The following is an 18,358-nucleotide window of genomic DNA, read 5'->3' on the forward strand; positions in this document are numbered from 1 at the left end:
GCTAAGCGACAGCACCCTCTTGAAAATGCTTTAAGGAACAGTTTGCCATATGGTGTTCAAGAGAATCCTGAGTTTTTCACTTTCATAATCATTTCTCAGTTCAGAAAACGCTCTACTCAACTACTTTAGATGAGGATACTGATCCTATTCATAAACACCTCATTGATATATTGCTTATCTTGTTCATAAATGTTTTAATCATGCCTTCTTTAAGAATGCATTACTTGAATTCAACTCTAGAATGATTTTTTATCTCTATTTTGCTCTTTGTCACTCTTTTTTCCCTTTTTCATTCAAAACATTACTTTGAAAATCTTCACAACACCACGTTTTTTTGTTTTTCAATTTAAGATGACCCATTCTAATGTTCACAGAACAACACTTTTCTTTTTAAATGTATTAAACATTTGCGTGACAAAAATTATTTTTACATGTAAGGACCAATAATAAGGTGCTGCTGAGATTTGAACTCAGGATTTCCTGTTTACGAGACAGGTGCTTTAACCACTTAGCCACAGCACCTATTTTAGTGATACAGAAGGGATCATTAATTTAGTATTGGTGATCAAATTCTGTGCCTGTGTTAAAGTGTCTTAATATGTATTCTAATGTTAAACAAGCAAGGATTCCTAATCTGTAAACACGAATAGCTATGTTGTATTACACAAGAACACATTTTAAACTCAATCCCATATTTTGAATAGTTCATAAATAAGTGTTTTACATATATTAATCAATATTGCTCAAATCTAGGGTTATATTTCATCTGCCTCTTGCTCATTGAAATACCTTTTTGATTTTTGCAATCACAGTATTGTTACTATAATATTGAAAACACTTTCAGTTTTTATTAGGTTTAAGATGATCTGTTCAACCGAAAGATAAATCAGACTTTTCTAATTTAATTGAATCGCAGGACGAATTAATGAAAATAGTTTTTTATTTAAGAATGAGGAAAGCAAGGCACTGCTGAGATTTGAACTCAGGATCTCCTGTTTACTAGACAGGCACTTTAACCAGCTAAGCCACAGCACCCTCTTGAAAATGCTTTAAGGAACAGTTTGCCATATGGTGTTCAAGAGAATCCTGAGTTTTTCACTTTCATAATAATTTCTCAGTTCCGAAAACGCACTACTCAAATAGTTTAGACGAGGATACTGATCCTATTCACAAACACCTCATTGATATATTGCTTATCCTGTTCATAAATGTTTTAATTATGCCTTCTTTAAGAATGCATTACTTGAATTCAACTCTAGAATGATTTTTTATCTCTATTTTGCTCTTTGTCACTCTTTTTTCCCTTTTTCATTCAAAGCATTACTTTGAAAATCTTCACAATACCACATTTTTTTGTTTTTCAATTTAAGATGACCCATTCTAATGTTCACAGAACAACACTTTTCTTTTTAAAATGTATTAAACATTTGCGTGCTGAAAATTATTTTTACATGTAAGGACCAATAATAAGGTGCTGCTGAGATTTGAACTCAGGATTTCCTGTTTACGAGACAGGCAATTTAACCACTTTGCCACAGCACCTAGTTTAGTGATACAGAAGGGATCATTAATTTATTATTGGTGATCAAATTCTGTGCCTGTGTTAAAGTGTCTTAATATGTATTCTAATGTTAAACAAGCAAGGATTCCTAATCTGTAAACAAGAATAGCTATGTTGTATTACAAAAGAACACATTTTAAACTCAATCCCATATTTTGAATAGTTCATAAATAAGTGTTTTACATATATTCATCAATATTGCTCAAATCTAGGGTTATATTTCATCTACCTCTTGCTCATTGAAATACCTTTTTGATTTTTGCAATCACAGTATTGTTACTATAATATTGAAAACACTTTCAGTTTTTATTAGGTTTAAGATGATCTGTTCAACCGAAAGATAAATCAGACTTTTCTAATTGAATTGAATCGCAGGACGACTTAATGAAAATAGTTTTTTATATAAGAATGAGGAAAGCAAGGCACTGCTGAGATTTGAACTCAGGATCTCCTGTTTACTAGACAGGCGCTTTAACCAGCTAAGCCACAGCACCCTCTTGAAAATGCTTTAAGGAACAGTTTGCCATATGGTGTTCAAGAGAATCCTGAGTTTTTCACTTTCATAATCATTTCTCAGTTCAGAAAACGCTCTACTCAACTACTTTAGACGAGGATACTGATCCTATTCATAAACACCTCATTGATATATTGCTTATCTTGTTCATAAATGTTTTAATCATGCCTTCTTTAAGAATGCATTACTTGAATTCAACTCTAGAATGATTTTTTATCTCTATTTTGCTCTTTGTCACTCTTTTTTCCCTTTTTCATTCAAAACATTACTTTGAAAATGTTCACAAAACCACGTTTTTTTGTTTTTCAATTTAAGATGACCCATTCTAATGTTCACAGAACAATACTTTTCTTTTTAAAATGTCTTAAACATTTGCGTAATGAAAATTATTTTTACATGTAAGGACCAATAATAAGGTGCTGCTGAGATTTGAACTCAGGATTTCCTGTTTACGAGACAGGCGCTTTAACCACTTAGCCACAGCACCTACTTTAGGGATACAGAAGGGATCATTAATTTCGTATTGGTGATCAAATTCTGTGCCTGTGTTAAAGTGTCTTATTATGTATTCTAATGTTAAAAAAGCAAGGATTCCTAATCTGTAAACAAAAATAGCTATGTTGTATTAAAAAAGAACACATTTTAAACTCAATCCCATATTTTGAATAGTTCATGAATAAGTGTTTTATATATATTCATCAATATTGCTCAAATCTAGGGTTATATTTCATCTGCCTCTTGCTCATTGAAATACCTTTTTGATTTTGCAATCACAGTATTGTTACTATAATATTGAAAACACTTTCAGTTTTTATTAGGTTTAAGATGATTTGTTCAACCGATAGATAAATCAGACTTTTCTAAATTAATTGAATCGCAGGACGAATTAATGAAAATAGTTTTTTATTTAAGAATGAGGAAAGCAAGGCACTGCTGAGATTTGAACTCAGGATCTCCTGTTTACTAGACAGGCGCTTTAAACAGCTAAGCCACAGCACCCTCTTGAAAATGCTTTAAGGAACAGTTTGCCATATGGTGTTCAAGAGAAACCTGAGTTTTTCACTTTCATAATCATTTCTCAGTTCAGAAAACGCTCTACTCAACTACTTTAGACGAGGATACTGATCCTATTCATAAACACCTCATTGATATATTGCTTATCCTGTTCATAAATGTTTTAATTATGCCTTCTTTAAGAATGCATTACTTGAATTCAACTCTAGAATGATTTTTTATCTCTATTTTGCTCTTTGTCACTCTTTTTTCCCTTTTTCATTCAAAGCATTACTTTGAAAATCTTCACAATACCACGTTTTTTTGTTTTTCAATTTAAGATGACCCATTCTAATGTTCACAGAACAACACTATTCTTTTTAAAATGTATTAAACATTTGCGTGATGAAAATTATTTTTACATGTAAGGACCAATAATAAGGTGCTGCTGAGATTTGAACTCAGGATTTCCTGTTTACGAGACAGGCGCTTTAACCACTTAGCCACAGCACCTATTTTAGTGATACAGAAGGGATCATTAATTTAGTATTTGTGATCAAATTCTGTGCCTGTGTTAAAGTGTCTTAATATGTATTCTAATGTTAAACAAGCAAGGATTCCTAATCTGTAAACAAGAATAGCTATGTTGTATTACAAAAGAACACATTTTAAACTCAATCCCATATTTTGAATAGCTCATAAATAAGTGTTTTACATATATTCATCAATATTGCTCAAATCTAGGGTTATATTTCATCTGCCTCTTGCTCATTGATATACCTTTTTGATTTTGCAATCACAGTATTGTTACTATAATATTGAAAACACTTTCAGTTTTTATTAGGTTTAAGATGATCTGTTCAACCGAAAGATAAATCAGACTTTTCTAATTTAATTGAATCGCAGGACGAATTAATGAAAATAGTTTTTTATTTAAGAATGAGGAAAGCAAGGCACTGCTGAGATTTGAACTCAGGATCTCCTGTTTACTAGACAGGCACTTTAACCAGCTAAGCCACAGCAACCTCTTGAAAATGCTTTAAGGAACAGTCTGCCATATGGTGTTCAAGAGAATCCTGAGTTTTTCACTTTCATAATCATTTCTCAGTTCAGAAAACGCTCTACTCAACTACTTTAGACGAGGATACTGATCCTATTGATAAACACCTCATTGATATATTGCTTATCCTGTTCATAAATGTTTTAATTATGCCTTCTTTAAGAATGCATTACTTGATTTCAACTCTAGAATGATTTTTTATCTCTATTTTGCTCTTTGTCACTCTTTTTTCCCTTTTTCATTCAAAGCATTACTTTGAAAATCTTCACAATACCACGTTTTTTTATTTTTCAATTTAAGATGACCCATTCTAATGTTCACAGAACAACACTTTTCTTTTTAAAATGTATTAAACATTTGCGTGATGAAAATTATTTTTACATGTAAGGACCAATAATAAGGCGCTGCTGACATTTGAACTCAGGATTTCCTGTTTACGAGACAGGTACTTTAACCACTTAGCCACAGCACCTATTTTAGTGATACAGAAGGGATCATTAATTTAGTATTGGTGATCAAATTCTGTGCCTGTGTTAAAGTGTCGTAATATGTATTCTAATGATAAACAAGCAAGGATTCCTAATCTGTAAACAAGAATAGCTATGTTGTATTACAAAAGAACACATTTTAAACTCAATCCCATATTTTGAATAGTTCATAAATAAGTGTTTTACATATATTCATCAATATTGCTCAAATCTAGGGTTATATTTCATCTGCCTCTTGCTCATTGAAATACCTTTTTGATTTTTGCAATCACAGTATTGTTACTATAATATTGAAAACACTTTCAGTTTTTATTAGGTTTAAGATGATCTGTTCAACCGAAAGATAAATCAGACTTTTCTAATTGAATTGAATCGCAGGACGACTTAATAAAAATATTTTTTTATATAAGAATGAGGAAAGCAAGGCACTGCTGAGATTTGAACTCAGGATCTCCTGTTTACTAGACAGGCGCTTTAACCAGCTAAGCCACAGCACCCTCTTGAAAATGCTTTAAGGAACAGTTTGCCATATGGTGTTCAAGAGAATCCTGAGTTTTTCACTTTCATAATCATTTCTCAGTTCAGAAAACGCTCTACTCAACTACTTTAGACGAGGATACTGATCCTATTCATAAACACCTCATTGATATATTGCTTATCTTGTTCATAAATGTTTTAATCATGCCTTCTTTAAGAATGCATTACTTGAATTCAACTCTAGAATGATTTTTTATCTCTATTTTGCTCTTTGTCACTCTTTTTTCCCTTTTTCATTCAAAATATTACTTTGAAAATCTTCACAATACCACGTTTTTTTGTTTTTCAATTTAAGATGACCCATTCTAATGTTCACAGAACAACACTTTTCTTTTTAAAATGTATTAAACATTTGCGTGATGAAAATTATTTTTACATGTAAGGACCAATAATAAGGCGCTGCTGACATTTGAACTTAGGATTTCCTGTTTACGAGACAGGTACTTTAACCACTTAGCCACAGCACCTATTTTAGTGATACAGAAGGGATCATTAATTTAGTATTGGTGATCAAATTCTGTGCCTGTGTTAAAGTGTCTTAATATGTATTCTAATGATAAACAAGCAAGGATTCCTAATCTGTAAACAAGAATAGCTATGTTGTATTACAAAAGAACACATTTTAAACTCAATCCCATATTTTGAATAGTTCATAAATAAGTGTTTTACATATATTCATTAATATTGCTCAAATCTAGGGTTATATTTCATCTGCCTCTTGCTCATTGAAATACCTTTTTGATTTTTGCAATCACAGTATTGTTACTATAATATTGAAAACACTTTCAGTTTTTATTAGGTTTAAGATGATCTGTTCAACCGAAAGATAAATCAGACTTTTCTAATTGAATTGAATCGCAGGACGACTTAATAAAAATAGTTTTTTATATAAGAATGAGGAAAGCAAGGCACTGCTGAGATTTGAACTCAGGATCTCCTGTTTACTAGACAGGCGCTTTAACCAGCTAAGCCACAGCACCCTCTCGAAAATGCTTTAAGGAACAGTTTGCCATATGGTGTTCAAGAGAATCCTGAGTTTTTCACTTTCATAATCATTTCTCAGTTCAGAAAACGCTCTACTCAACTACTTTAGACGAGGATACTGATCCTATTGATAAACACCTCATTGATATATTGCTTATCCTGTTCATAAATGTTTTAATTATGCCTTCTTTAAGAATGCATTACTTGATTTCAACTCTAGAATGATTTTTTATCTCTATTTTGCTCTTTGTCACTCTTTTTTCCCTTTTTCATTCAAAGCATTACTTTGAAAATCTTCACAATACCACGTTTTTTTTATTTTTCAATTTAAGATGACCCATTCTAATGTTCACAGAACAACACTTTTCTTTTTAAAATGTATTAAACATTTGCGTGATGAAAATTATTTTTACATGTAAGGACCAATAATAAGGCGCTGCTGACATTTGAACTCAGGATTTCCTGTTTACGAGACAGGTACTTTAACCACTTAGCCACAGCACCTATTTTAGTGATACAGAAGGGATCATTAATTTAGTATTGGTGATCAAATTCTGTGCCTGTGTTAAAGTGTCTTAATATGTATTCTAATGATAAACAAGCAAGGATTCCTAATCTGTAAACAAGAATAGCTATGTTGTATTACAAAAGAACACATTTTAAACTCAATCCCATATTTTGAATAGTTCATAAATAAGTGTTTTACATATATTCATCAATATTGCTCAAATCTAGGGTTATATTTCATCTGCCTCTTGCTCATTGAAATACCTTTTTGATTTTTGCAATCACAGTATTGTTACTATAATATTGAAAACACTTTCAGTTTTTATTAGGTTTAAGATGATCTGTTCAACCGAAAGATAAATCAGACTTTTCTAATTGAATTGAATCGCAGGACGACTTAATAAAAATATTTTTTTATATAAGAATGAGGAAAGCAAGGCACTGCTGAGATTTGAACTCAGGATCTCCTGTTTACTAGACAGGCGCTTTAACCAGCTAAGCCACAGCACCCTCTTGAAAATGCTTTAAGGAACAGTTTGCCATATGGTGTTCAAGAGAATCCTGAGTTTTTCACTTTCATAATCATTTCTCAGTTCAGAAAACGCTCTACTCAACTACTTTAGACGAGGATACTGATCCTATTCATAAACACCTCATTGATATATTGCTTATCTTGTTCATAAATGTTTTAATCATGCCTTCTTTAAGAATGCATTACTTGAATTCAACTCTAGAATGATTTTTTATCTCTATTTTGCTCTTTGTCACTCTTTTTTCCCTTTTTCATTCAAAACATTACTTTGAAAATCTTCACAATACCACGTTTTTTTGTTTTTCAATTTAAGATGACCCATTCTAATGTTCACAGAACAACACTTTTCTTTTTAAAATGTATTAAACATTTGCGTGATGAAAATTATTTTTACATGTAAGGACCAATAATAAGGCGCTGCTGACATTTGAACTTAGGATTTCCTGTTTACGAGACAGGTACTTTAACCACTTAGCCACAGCACCTATTTTAGTGATACAGAAGGGATCATTAATTTAGTATTGGTGATCAAATTCTGTGCCTGTGTTAAAGTGTCTTAATAAGTATTCTAATGTTAAACAAGCAAGGATTACTAATCTGTAAACAAGAATAGCTATGTTGTATTAAAAAAGAACACATTTTAAACTCAATCCCATATTTTGAATAGTTCATAAATAAGTGTTTTACATATATTCATCAATATTGCTCAAATCTGGGGTTATATTAAATCTGCCTCTTGCTCATTGAAATACCTTTTTGATTTTGCAATCATAGTATTGTTACTATAATATTGAAAACACTTTCAGTTTTTATTAGGTTTAAGATGATCTCTTCAACCGAAAGATAAATCAGACTTTTCTAATTGAATTAAATCGCAGGACGACTTAATGAAAATAGTTTTTTATATAAGAATGAGGAAAGCAAGGCACTGCTGAGATTCGAACTCAGGATCTCCTGTTTACTAGACAGGCGCTTTAACAGCTAAGCCACAGCACCCTCTTGAAAATGCTTTAAGGAACAGTTTGCCATATGGTGTTCAAGAGAATCCTGAGTTTTTCACTTTCATAATCATTTCTCAGTTCAGAAAACGCTCTACTCAACTACTTTAGATGAGGATACTGATCCTATTGATAAACACCTCATTGATATATTGCTTATCCTGTTCATAAATGTTTTAATTATGCCTTCTTTAAGAATGCATTACTTGATTTCAACTCTAGAATGATTTTTTATCTCTATTTTGCTCTTTGTCACTCTTTTTTCCCTTTTTCATTCAAAGCATTACTTTGAAAATCTTCACAATACCACGTTTTTTTATTTTTCAATTTAAGATGACCCATTCTAATGTTCACAGAACAACACTTTTCTTTTTAAAATGTATTAAACATTTGCGTGATGAAAATTATTTTTACATGTAAGGACCAATAATAAGGCGCTGCTGACATTTGAACTCAGGATTTCCTGTTTACGAGACAGGCACTTTAACCACTTAGCCACAGCACCTATTTTAGTGATACAGAAGGGATCATTAATTTAGTATTGGTGATCAAATTCTGTGCCTGTGTTAAAGTGTCTTAATATGTATTCTAATGTTAAACAAGCAAGGATTCCTAATCTGTAAACAAGAATAGCTATGTTGTATTACAAAAGAACACATTTTAAACTCAATCCCATATTTTGAATAGTTCATAAATAAGTGTTTTACATATATTCATCAATATTGCTCAAATCTAGGGTTATATTTCATCTGCCTCTTGCTCATTGAAATACCTTTTTGATTTTTGCAATCACAGTATTGTTACTATAATATTGAAAACACTTTCAATTTTTATTAGGTTTAAGATGATCTGTTCAACCGAAAGATAAATCAGACTTTTCTAATTGAATTGAATCGCAGGACGACTTAATAAAAATAGTTTTTTATATAAGAATGAGGAAAGCAAGGCACTGCTGAGATTTGAACTCAGGATCTCCTGTTTACTAGACAGGCGCTTTAACCAGCTAAGCCACAGCACCCTCTTGAAAATGCTTTAAGGAACAGTTTGCCATATGGTGTTCAAGAGAATCCTGAGTTTTTCACTTTCATAATCATTTCTCAGTTCAGTAAACGCTCTACTCAACTACTTTAGACGAGGATACTGATCCTATTCATAAACACCTCATTGATATATTGCTTATCTTGTTCATAAATGTTTTAATCATGCCTTCTTTAAGAATGCATTACTTGAATTCAACTCTAGAATGATTTTTTATCTCTATTTTGCTCTTTGTCACTCTTTTTTCCCTTTTTCATTCAAAGCATTACTTTGAAAATCTTCACAATACCACGTTTTTTTGTTTTTCAATTTAAGATGACCCATTCTAATGTTCACAGAACAACACTTTTCTTTTTAAAATGTATTAAACATTTGCGTGATGAAAATTATTTTTACATGTAAGGACCAATAATAAGGTGCTGCTGAAATTTGAACTCAGGATTTCCTGTTTACGAGACAGGCGCTTTAACCACTTAGCCACAGCTCCTATTTTAGTGATACAGAAGGGATCATTAATTTAGTATTGGTGATCAAATTCTGTGCCTGTGTTAAAGTGTCTTAATATGTATTCTAATGTTAAACAAGCAAGGATTCCTAATCTGTAAACACGAATAGCTATGTTGTATTACAAAAGAACACATTTTAAACTCAATCCCATATTTTGAATAGTTCATAAATAAGTGTTTTACATATATTAATCAATATTGCTCAAATCTAGGGTCATATTTCATCTGCCTCTTGCTCATTGAAATACCTTTTTGATTTTGCAATCACAGTATTGTTACTATAATATTGAAAACACTTTCAGTTTTTATTAGGTTTAAGATGATCTGTTCAACCGAAAGATAAATCAGACTTTTCTAATTGAATTGAATCGCAGGACGACTTCATGAAAATAATTTTTTATTTAAGAATGAGGAAAGCAAGGCACTGCTGAAATTTGAACTCAGGATCTCCTGTTTACTAGATAGGTGCTTTAACCAGCTAAGCCACAGCACCCTCTTGAAAATGCTTTAAGGAACAGTTTGCCGTATGGTGTTCAAGAGAATCCTGAGTTTTTCACTTTCATAATCATTTCTCAGTTCAGAAAACGCTCTACTCAACTACTTTAGACGAGGATACTGATCCTATTCATAAACACCTCATTGATATATTGCTTATCTTGTTCATAAATGTTTTAATCATGCCTTCTTTAAGAATGCATTACTTGAATTCAACTCTAGAATGATTTTTTATCTCTATTTTGCTCTTTGTCACTCTTTTTTCCCTTTTTCATTCAAAACATTACTTTGAAAATCTTCACAAAACCACGTTTTTTTGTTTTTCAATTTAAGTTGACCCATTCTAATGTTCACAGAACAATACTTTTCTTTTTAAAATGTATTAAACATTTGCGTGATGAAAATTATTTTTACATGTAAGGACCAATAATAAGGTGCTGCTGACATTTGAACTCAGGATTTCCTGTTTACGAGACAGGCGCTTTAACCACTTAGCAACAGCACCTATTTTAGTGATACAGAAGGGATCATTAATTTAGTATTGGTGATAAAATTCTGTGCCTGTGTTAAAGTGTCTTAATATGTATTCTAATGATAAACAAACAAGGATTCCTAATCTGTAAACAAGAATAGCTATGTTGTATTACAAAAGAACACATTTTAAACTCAATCCCATATTTTGAATAGTTCATAAATAAGTGTTTTACATATATTCATCAATATTGCTCAAATCTGGGGTTATATTTAATCTGCCTCTTGCTCATTGAAATACCTTTTTGATTTTGCAATCACAGTATTGTTACTATAATATTGAAAACACTCTCAGTTTTTATTAGGTTTAAGATGATCTGTTCAACCGAAAGATAAATCAGACTTTTCTAATTGAATTGAATCGCAGGACAACTTAATGAAAATAGTTTTTTATATAAGAATGAGGAAAGCAAGGCACTGCTGAGATTCGAACTCAGGATCTCCTGTTTACTAGACAGGCGCTTTAACCAGCTAAGCCACAGCACCCTCTTAAAAATTCTTTAAGGAACAGTTTGCCACATGGTGTTCAAGAGAATCCTGAGTTTTTCACTTTCATAATCATTTCTCAGTTCAGAAAACGCTCTACTCAACTACTTTAGATGAGGATACTGATCCTATTCATAAACACCTCATTGATATATTGCTTATCTTGTTCATAAATGTTTTAATCATGCCTTCTTTAAGAATGCATTACTTGAATTCAACTCTAGAATAATTTTTTATCTCTATTTTGCTCTTTGTCACTCTTTTTTCCCTTTTTCATTCAAAACATTACTTTGAAAATCTTCACAAAGCCACGTTTTTTTGTTTTTCAATTTAAGATGACCCATTCTAATGTTCACAGAACAATACTTTTCTTTTTAAAATGTATTAAACATTTGCGTGAAGAAAATTATTTTTACATGTAAGGACCAATAATAAGGTGCTGCTGAGATTTGAACTCAGGATTTCCTGTTTACGAGACAGGCGCTTTAACCACTTAGCCACAGCACCTATTTTAGTGATATAGAAGGGATCATTAATTTAGTATTGGTGATCAAATTCTGTGCCTGTGTTAAAGTGTCTTAATATGTATTCTAATGTTAAACAAGCAAGGATTCCTAATCTGTAAACAAGAATAGCTATGTTGTATTACAAAAGAACACATTTTAAACTCAATCCCATATTTTGAATAGTTCATAAATAAGTGTTTTACATATATTCATCAATATTGCTCAAATCTAGGGTTATATTTCATCTGCCTCTTGCTCATTGAAATACCTTTTTGATTTTTGCAATCACAGTATTGTTACTATAATATTGAAAACACTTTCAGTTTTTATTAGGTTTAAGATGATCTGTTCAACCGAAAGATAAATCAGACTTTTCTAATTGAATTGAATCGCAGGACGACTTAATGAAAATAGTTTTTTATATAAGAATGTGGAAAGCAAGGCACTGCTGAGATTTGAACTCAGGATCTCCTGTTTACTAGACAGGCGCTTTAACCAGCTAAGCCACAGCACCCTCTTGAAAATGCTTTAAGGAACAGTTTGCCATATGGTGTTCAAGAGAATCCTGAGTTTTTCACTTTCATAATCATTTCTCAGTTCAGAAAACGCTCTACTCAACTACTTTAGACGAGGATACTGATCCTATTCATAAACACCTCATTGATATATTGCTTATCTTGTTCATAAATGTTTTAATCATGCCTTCTTTAAGAATGCATTACTTGAATTCAACTCTAGAATGATTTTTTATCTCTATTTTGCTCTTTGTCACTCTTTTTTCCCTTTTTCATTCAAAACATTACTTTGAAAATCTTCACAACACCACGTTTTTTTGTTTTTCAATTTAAGATGACCCATTCTAATGTTCACAGAACAACACTTTTCTTTTTAAATGTATTAAACATTTGCGTGACGAAAATTATTTTTACATGTAAGGACCAATAATAAGGTGCTGCTGAGATTTGAACTCAGGATTTCCTGTTTACGAGACAGGCGCTTTAACCACTTAGCCACAGCACCTATTTTAGTGATACAGAAGGGATCATTAATTTAGTATTGGTGATCAAATTCTGTGCCTGTGTTAAAGTGTCTTAATATGTATTCTAATGTTAAACAAGCAAGGATTCCTAATCTGTAAACATGAATAGCTATGTTGTATTACAAAAGAACACATTTTAAACTCAATCCCATATTTTGAATAGTTCATAAATAAGTGTTTTACATATATTAATCAATATTGCTCAAATCTAGGGTTATATTTCATCTGCCTCTTGCTCATTGAAATACCTTTTTGATTTTTGCAATCACAGTATTGTTACTATAATATTGAAAACACTTTCAGTTTTTATTAGGTTTAAGATGATCTGTTCAACCGAAAGATAAATCAGACTTTTCTAATTTAATTGAATCGCAGGACGAATTAATGAAAATAGTTTTTTATTTAAGAATGAGGAAAGCAAGGCACTGCTGAGATTTGAACTCAGGATCTCCTGTTTACTAGACAGGCGCTTTAACCAGCTATGCGACAGCACCCTCTTGAAAATGCTTTAAGGAACAGTTTGCCATATGGTGTTCAAGAGAATCCTGAGTTTTTCACTTTCATAATCATTTCTCAGTTCCGAAAACGCACTACTCAAAGAGTTTAGACGAGGATACTGATCCTATTCATAAACACCTCATTGATATATTGCTTATCCTGTTCATAAATGCTTTAATTATGCCTTCTTTAAGAATGCATTACTTGAATTCAACTCTAGAATGATTTTTTATCTCTATTTTGCTCTTTGTCACTCTTTTTTCCCTTTTTCATTCAAAGCATTACTTTGAAAATCTTCACAATACCACGTTTTTTTGTTTTTCAATTTAAGATGACCCATTCTAATGTTCACAGAACAACACTTTTCTTTTTAAAATGTATTAAACATTTGCGTGCTGAAAATTATTTTTACATGTAAGGACCAATAATAAGGTGCTGCTGAGATTTGAACTCAGGATTTCCTGTTTACGAGACAGGCACTTTAACCACTTTGCCACAGCACCTAGTTTAGTTATACAGAAGGGATCATTAATTTAGTATTGGTGATCAACTTCTGTGCCTGTGTTAAAGTGTCTTAATATGTATTCTAATGTTAAACAAGCAAGGATTCCTAATCTGTAAACAAGAATAGCTATGTTGTATTACAAAAGAACACATTTTAAACTCAATCCCATATTTTGAATAGTTCATAAATAAGTGTTTTACATATATTCATCCATATTGCTCAAATCTAGGGTTATATTTCATCTGCCTCTTGCTCATTGACATACCTTTTTGATTTTTGCAATCACAGTATTGTTACTATAATATTGAAAACACTTTCAGTTTTTATTAGGTTTAAGATGATCTGTTCAACCGAAAGATAAATCAGACTTTTCTAATTGAATTGAATCGCAGGACGACTTAATGAAAATAGTTTTTTATATAAGAATGAGGAAAGCAAGGCACTGCTGAGATTTGAACTCAGGATCTCCTGTTTACTAGACAGGCGCTTTAACCAGCTAAGCCACAGCACCCTCTTGAAAATGCTTTCAGGAACAGTTTGCCATATGGTGTTCAAGAGAATCCTGAGTTTTTCACTTTCATAATCATTTCTCAGTTCAGAAAACGCTCTACTCAACTACTTTAGACGAGGATACTGATCCTATTCATAAACACCTCATTGATATATTGCTTATCTTGTTCATACATGTTTTAATCATGCCTTCTTTAAGAATGCATTACTTGAATTCAACTCTAGAATGATTTGTTATCTCTATTTTGCTCTTTGTCACTCTTTTTTCCCTTTTTCATTCAAAACATTACTTTGAAAATCTTCACAACACCACGTTTTTTTGTTTTTCAATTTAAGATGACCCATTCTAATGTTCACAGAACAACACTTTTCTTTTTAAATGTATTAAACATTTGTGTGACGAAAATTATTTTTACATGTAAGGACCAATAATAAGGTGCTGCTGAGATTTGAACTCAGGATTTTCTGTTTACGAGACAGGCGCTTTAACCACTTAGCCACAGCACCTATTTTAGTGATACAGAAGGGATCATTAATTTAGTATTGGTGATCAAATTCTGTGCCTGTGTTAAAGTGTCTTAATATGTATTCTAATGTTAAACATGCAAGGATTCCTAATCTGTAAACACGAATAGCTATGTTGTATTACAAAAGAACACATTTTAAACTCAATCCCATATTTTGAATAGTTCATAAATAAGTGTTTTACATATATTAATCAATATTGCTCAAATCTAGGGTTATATTTCATCTGCCTCTTGCTCATTGAAATACCTTTTTGATTTTTGCAATCACAGTATTGTTACTATAATATTGAAAACACTTTCAGTTTTTATTAGGTTTAAGATGATCTGTTCAACCGAAAGATAAATCAGACTTTTCTAATTGAATTGAATCGCAGGACGACTTCATGAAAATAAATTTTTATTTAAGAATGAGGAAAGCAAGGCACTGCTGAAATTTGAACTCAGGATCTCCTGTTTACTAGATAGGTGCTTTAACCAGCTAAGCCACAGCACCCTCTTGAAAATGCTTTAAGGAACAGTTTGCCGTATGGTGTTCAAGAGAATCCTGAGTTTTTCACTTTCATAATCATTTCTCAGTTCAGAAAACGCTCTACTCAACTACTTTAGACGAGGATACTGATCCTATTCATAAACACCTCATTGATATATTGCTTATCTTGTTCATAAATGTTTTAATCATGCCTTCTTTAAGAATGCATTACTTGAATTCAACTCTAGAATGATTTTTTATCTCTATTTTGCTCTTTGTCACTCTTTTTTCCCTTTTTCATTCAAAACATTACTTTGAAAATCTTCACAAAACCACGTTTTTTTGTTTTTCAATTTAAGTTGACCCATTCTAATGTTCACAGAACAATACTTTTCTTTTTAAAATGTATTAAACATTTGCGTGATGAAAATTATTTTTACATGTAAGGACCAATAATAAGGTGCTGCTGACATTTGAACTCAGGATTTCCTGTTTACGAGACAGGCGCTTTAACCACTTAGCAACAGCACCTATTTTAGTGATACAGAAGGGATCATTAATTTAGTATTGGTGATAAAATTCTGTGCCTGTGTTAAAGTGTCTTAATATGTATTCTAATGATAAACAAACAAGGATTCCTAATCTGTAAACAAGAATAGCTATGTTGTATTACAAAAGAACACATTTTAAACTCAATCCCATATTTTGAATAGTTCATAAATAAGTGTTTTACATATATTCATCAATATTGCTCAAATCTGGGGTTATATTTAATCTGCCTCTTGCTCATTGAAATACCTTTTTGATTTTGCAATCACAGTATTGTTACTATAATATTGAAAACACTCTCAGTTTTTATTAGGTTTAAGATGATCTGTTCAACCGAAAGATAAATCAGACTTTTCTAATTGAATTGAATCGCAGGACAACTTAATGAAAATAGTTTTTTATATAAGAATGAGGAAAGCAAGGCACTGCTGAGATTCGAACTCAGGATCTCCTGTTTACTAGACAGGCGCTTTAACCAGCTAAGCCACAGCACCCTCTTAAAAATTCTTTAAGGAACAGTTTGCCACATGGTGTTCAAGAGAATCCTGAGTTTTTCACTTTCATAATCATTTCTCAGTTCAGAAAACGCTCTACTCAACTACTTTAGATGAGGATACTGATCCTATTCATAAACACCTCATTGATATATTGCTTATCTTGTTCATAAATGTTTTAATCATGCCTTCTTTAAGAATGCATTACTTGAATTCAACTCTAGAATGATTTTTTATCTCTATTTTGCTCTTTGTCACTCTTTTTTCCCTTTTTCATTCAAAACATTACTTTGAAAATCTTCACAAAGCCACGTTTTTTTGTTTTTCAATTTAAGATGACCCATTCTAATGTTCACAGAACAATACTTTTCTTTTTAAAATGTATTAAACATTTGCGTGAAGAAAATTATTTTTACATGTAAGGACCAATAATAAGGTGCTGCTGAGATTTGAACTCAGGATTTCCTGTTTACGAGACAGGCGCTTTAACCACTTAGCCACAGCACCTATTTTAGTGATATAGAAGGGATCATTAATTTAGTATTGGTGATCAAATTCTGTGCCTGTGTTAAAGTGTCTTAATATGTATTCTAATGATAAACAAGCAAGGATTCCTAATCTGTAAACAAGAATAGCTATGTTGTATTACAAAAGAACACATTTTAAACTCAATCCCATATTTTGAATAGTTCATAAATAAGTGTTTTACATATATTCATCAATATTGCTCAAATCTAGGGTTATATTTCATCTGCCTCTTGCTCATTGAAATACCTTTTTGATTTTTGCAATCACAGTATTGTTACTATAATATTGAAAACACTTTCAGTTTTTATTAGGTTTAAGATGATCTGTTCAACCGAAAGATAAATCAGACTTTTCTAATTGAATTGAATCGCAGGACGACTTAATGAAAATAGTTTTTTATATAAGAATGAGGAAAGCAAGGCACTGCTGAGATTTGAACTCAGGATCTCCTGTTTACTAGACAGGCGCTTTAACCAGCTAAGCCACAGCACCCTCTCGAAAATGCTTTAAGGAACAGTTTGCCATATGGTGTTCAAGAGAATCCTGAGTTTTTCACTTTCATAATCATTTCTCAGTTCAGAAAACGCTCTACTCAACTACTTTAGACGAGGATACTGATCCTATTCATAAACACCTCATTGATATATTGCTTATCTTGTTCATAAATGTTTTGATCATGCCTTCTTTAACCCCTTCGACGCTCATGACGGAACGGTTCCGTCATGAGCGTCGGTTGAGCTGTGCTCATGACGGAACCGTTCCGTCATGACCACGCCCGCGCAAGCAGCAGTCAGCACCGCGGGGGAATCCGCCCCGCATGGAAGGGGTTAAGAATGCATTACTTGAATTCAACTCTAGAATGATTTTTTATCTCTATTTTGCTCTTTGTCACTCTTTTTTCCCTTTTTCTTTCAAAACATTACTTTGAAAATCTTCACAAAGCCACGTTTTTTTGTTTTTCAATTTAAGATGACCCATTCTAATATTCACAGAACAATACTTTTCTTTTTAAAATGTATTAGACATTTGCGTGATGAAAATTATTTTTACATGTAAGGACCAATAATAAGGTGCTGCTGAGATATGATCTCGGGATTTCCTGTTTACGAGACAGGCGCTTTAACCACTTAGCCACAGCACCTATTTTAGTGATACAGAAGGGATCATTAATTTAGTATTGGTGATCAAATTCTGTGCCTGTGTTAAAGTGTCTTAATATGTATTCTAATGTTAAACAAGCAAGGATTCCTAATCTGTAAACAAGAATAGCTATGTTGTATTACAAAAGAACACATTTTAAACTCAATCCCATATTTTGAATAGTTCATAAATAAGTGTTTTACATATATTCATCAATATTGCTCAAATCTAGGGTTATATTTCATCTGCCTCTTGCTCATTGAAATACCTTTTTGATTTTTGCAATCACAGTATTGTTACTATAATATTGAAAACACTTTCAGTTTTTATTAGGTTTAAGATGATCTGTTCAACCGAAAGATA

At 31.8% G+C, this 18,358-nt stretch overlaps 18 non-coding genes across 18 annotated transcripts; all 18 read right to left on the minus strand.

Annotated features, from left to right (window-relative positions):
* Positions 1-449: 449 nt before the first annotated feature.
* Positions 450-522, minus strand: TRNAT-CGU (transfer RNA threonine (anticodon CGU)). The gene has a single exon. It is a non-coding gene; the product is annotated as a tRNA-Thr (tRNA).
* Positions 523-961: 439 nt separating this feature from the next.
* TRNAT-AGU (transfer RNA threonine (anticodon AGU)) lies at positions 962-1,035 on the minus strand. Its single transcript has one exon. It is a non-coding gene; the product is annotated as a tRNA-Thr (tRNA).
* A 946-nt stretch (positions 1,036-1,981) lies between these two features.
* TRNAT-AGU (transfer RNA threonine (anticodon AGU)) lies at positions 1,982-2,055 on the minus strand. The gene has a single exon. It is a non-coding gene; the product is annotated as a tRNA-Thr (tRNA).
* Positions 2,056-2,489: 434 nt separating this feature from the next.
* Positions 2,490-2,562, minus strand: TRNAT-CGU (transfer RNA threonine (anticodon CGU)). Its single transcript has one exon. It is a non-coding gene; the product is annotated as a tRNA-Thr (tRNA).
* A 946-nt stretch (positions 2,563-3,508) lies between these two features.
* TRNAT-CGU (transfer RNA threonine (anticodon CGU)) lies at positions 3,509-3,581 on the minus strand. Its single transcript has one exon. It is a non-coding gene; the product is annotated as a tRNA-Thr (tRNA).
* A 1,458-nt stretch (positions 3,582-5,039) lies between these two features.
* Positions 5,040-5,113, minus strand: TRNAT-AGU (transfer RNA threonine (anticodon AGU)). The gene has a single exon. It is a non-coding gene; the product is annotated as a tRNA-Thr (tRNA).
* Positions 5,114-6,059: 946 nt separating this feature from the next.
* TRNAT-AGU (transfer RNA threonine (anticodon AGU)) lies at positions 6,060-6,133 on the minus strand. Its single transcript has one exon. It is a non-coding gene; the product is annotated as a tRNA-Thr (tRNA).
* Positions 6,134-7,080: 947 nt separating this feature from the next.
* Positions 7,081-7,154, minus strand: TRNAT-AGU (transfer RNA threonine (anticodon AGU)). The gene has a single exon. It is a non-coding gene; the product is annotated as a tRNA-Thr (tRNA).
* A 1,964-nt stretch (positions 7,155-9,118) lies between these two features.
* TRNAT-AGU (transfer RNA threonine (anticodon AGU)) lies at positions 9,119-9,192 on the minus strand. The gene has a single exon. It is a non-coding gene; the product is annotated as a tRNA-Thr (tRNA).
* A 1,964-nt stretch (positions 9,193-11,156) lies between these two features.
* TRNAT-AGU (transfer RNA threonine (anticodon AGU)) lies at positions 11,157-11,230 on the minus strand. The gene has a single exon. It is a non-coding gene; the product is annotated as a tRNA-Thr (tRNA).
* Positions 11,231-11,664: 434 nt separating this feature from the next.
* On the minus strand, positions 11,665-11,737 carry TRNAT-CGU (transfer RNA threonine (anticodon CGU)). Its single transcript has one exon. It is a non-coding gene; the product is annotated as a tRNA-Thr (tRNA).
* Positions 11,738-12,176: 439 nt separating this feature from the next.
* On the minus strand, positions 12,177-12,250 carry TRNAT-AGU (transfer RNA threonine (anticodon AGU)). Its single transcript has one exon. It is a non-coding gene; the product is annotated as a tRNA-Thr (tRNA).
* Positions 12,251-12,683: 433 nt separating this feature from the next.
* TRNAT-CGU (transfer RNA threonine (anticodon CGU)) lies at positions 12,684-12,756 on the minus strand. The gene has a single exon. It is a non-coding gene; the product is annotated as a tRNA-Thr (tRNA).
* A 1,459-nt stretch (positions 12,757-14,215) lies between these two features.
* Positions 14,216-14,289, minus strand: TRNAT-AGU (transfer RNA threonine (anticodon AGU)). The gene has a single exon. It is a non-coding gene; the product is annotated as a tRNA-Thr (tRNA).
* Positions 14,290-14,722: 433 nt separating this feature from the next.
* On the minus strand, positions 14,723-14,795 carry TRNAT-CGU (transfer RNA threonine (anticodon CGU)). The gene has a single exon. It is a non-coding gene; the product is annotated as a tRNA-Thr (tRNA).
* Positions 14,796-16,253: 1,458 nt separating this feature from the next.
* On the minus strand, positions 16,254-16,327 carry TRNAT-AGU (transfer RNA threonine (anticodon AGU)). Its single transcript has one exon. It is a non-coding gene; the product is annotated as a tRNA-Thr (tRNA).
* A 434-nt stretch (positions 16,328-16,761) lies between these two features.
* TRNAT-CGU (transfer RNA threonine (anticodon CGU)) lies at positions 16,762-16,834 on the minus strand. The gene has a single exon. It is a non-coding gene; the product is annotated as a tRNA-Thr (tRNA).
* A 439-nt stretch (positions 16,835-17,273) lies between these two features.
* TRNAT-AGU (transfer RNA threonine (anticodon AGU)) lies at positions 17,274-17,347 on the minus strand. The gene has a single exon. It is a non-coding gene; the product is annotated as a tRNA-Thr (tRNA).
* Between the last annotated feature and the right edge of the window lie 1,011 nt (positions 17,348-18,358).

Source organism: Triturus cristatus, chromosome 8 (assembly GCF_964204655.1).
Source record: "Triturus cristatus chromosome 8, aTriCri1.1, whole genome shotgun sequence".
NCBI classification, from domain to species: domain Eukaryota; kingdom Metazoa; phylum Chordata; class Amphibia; order Caudata; family Salamandridae; genus Triturus; species Triturus cristatus.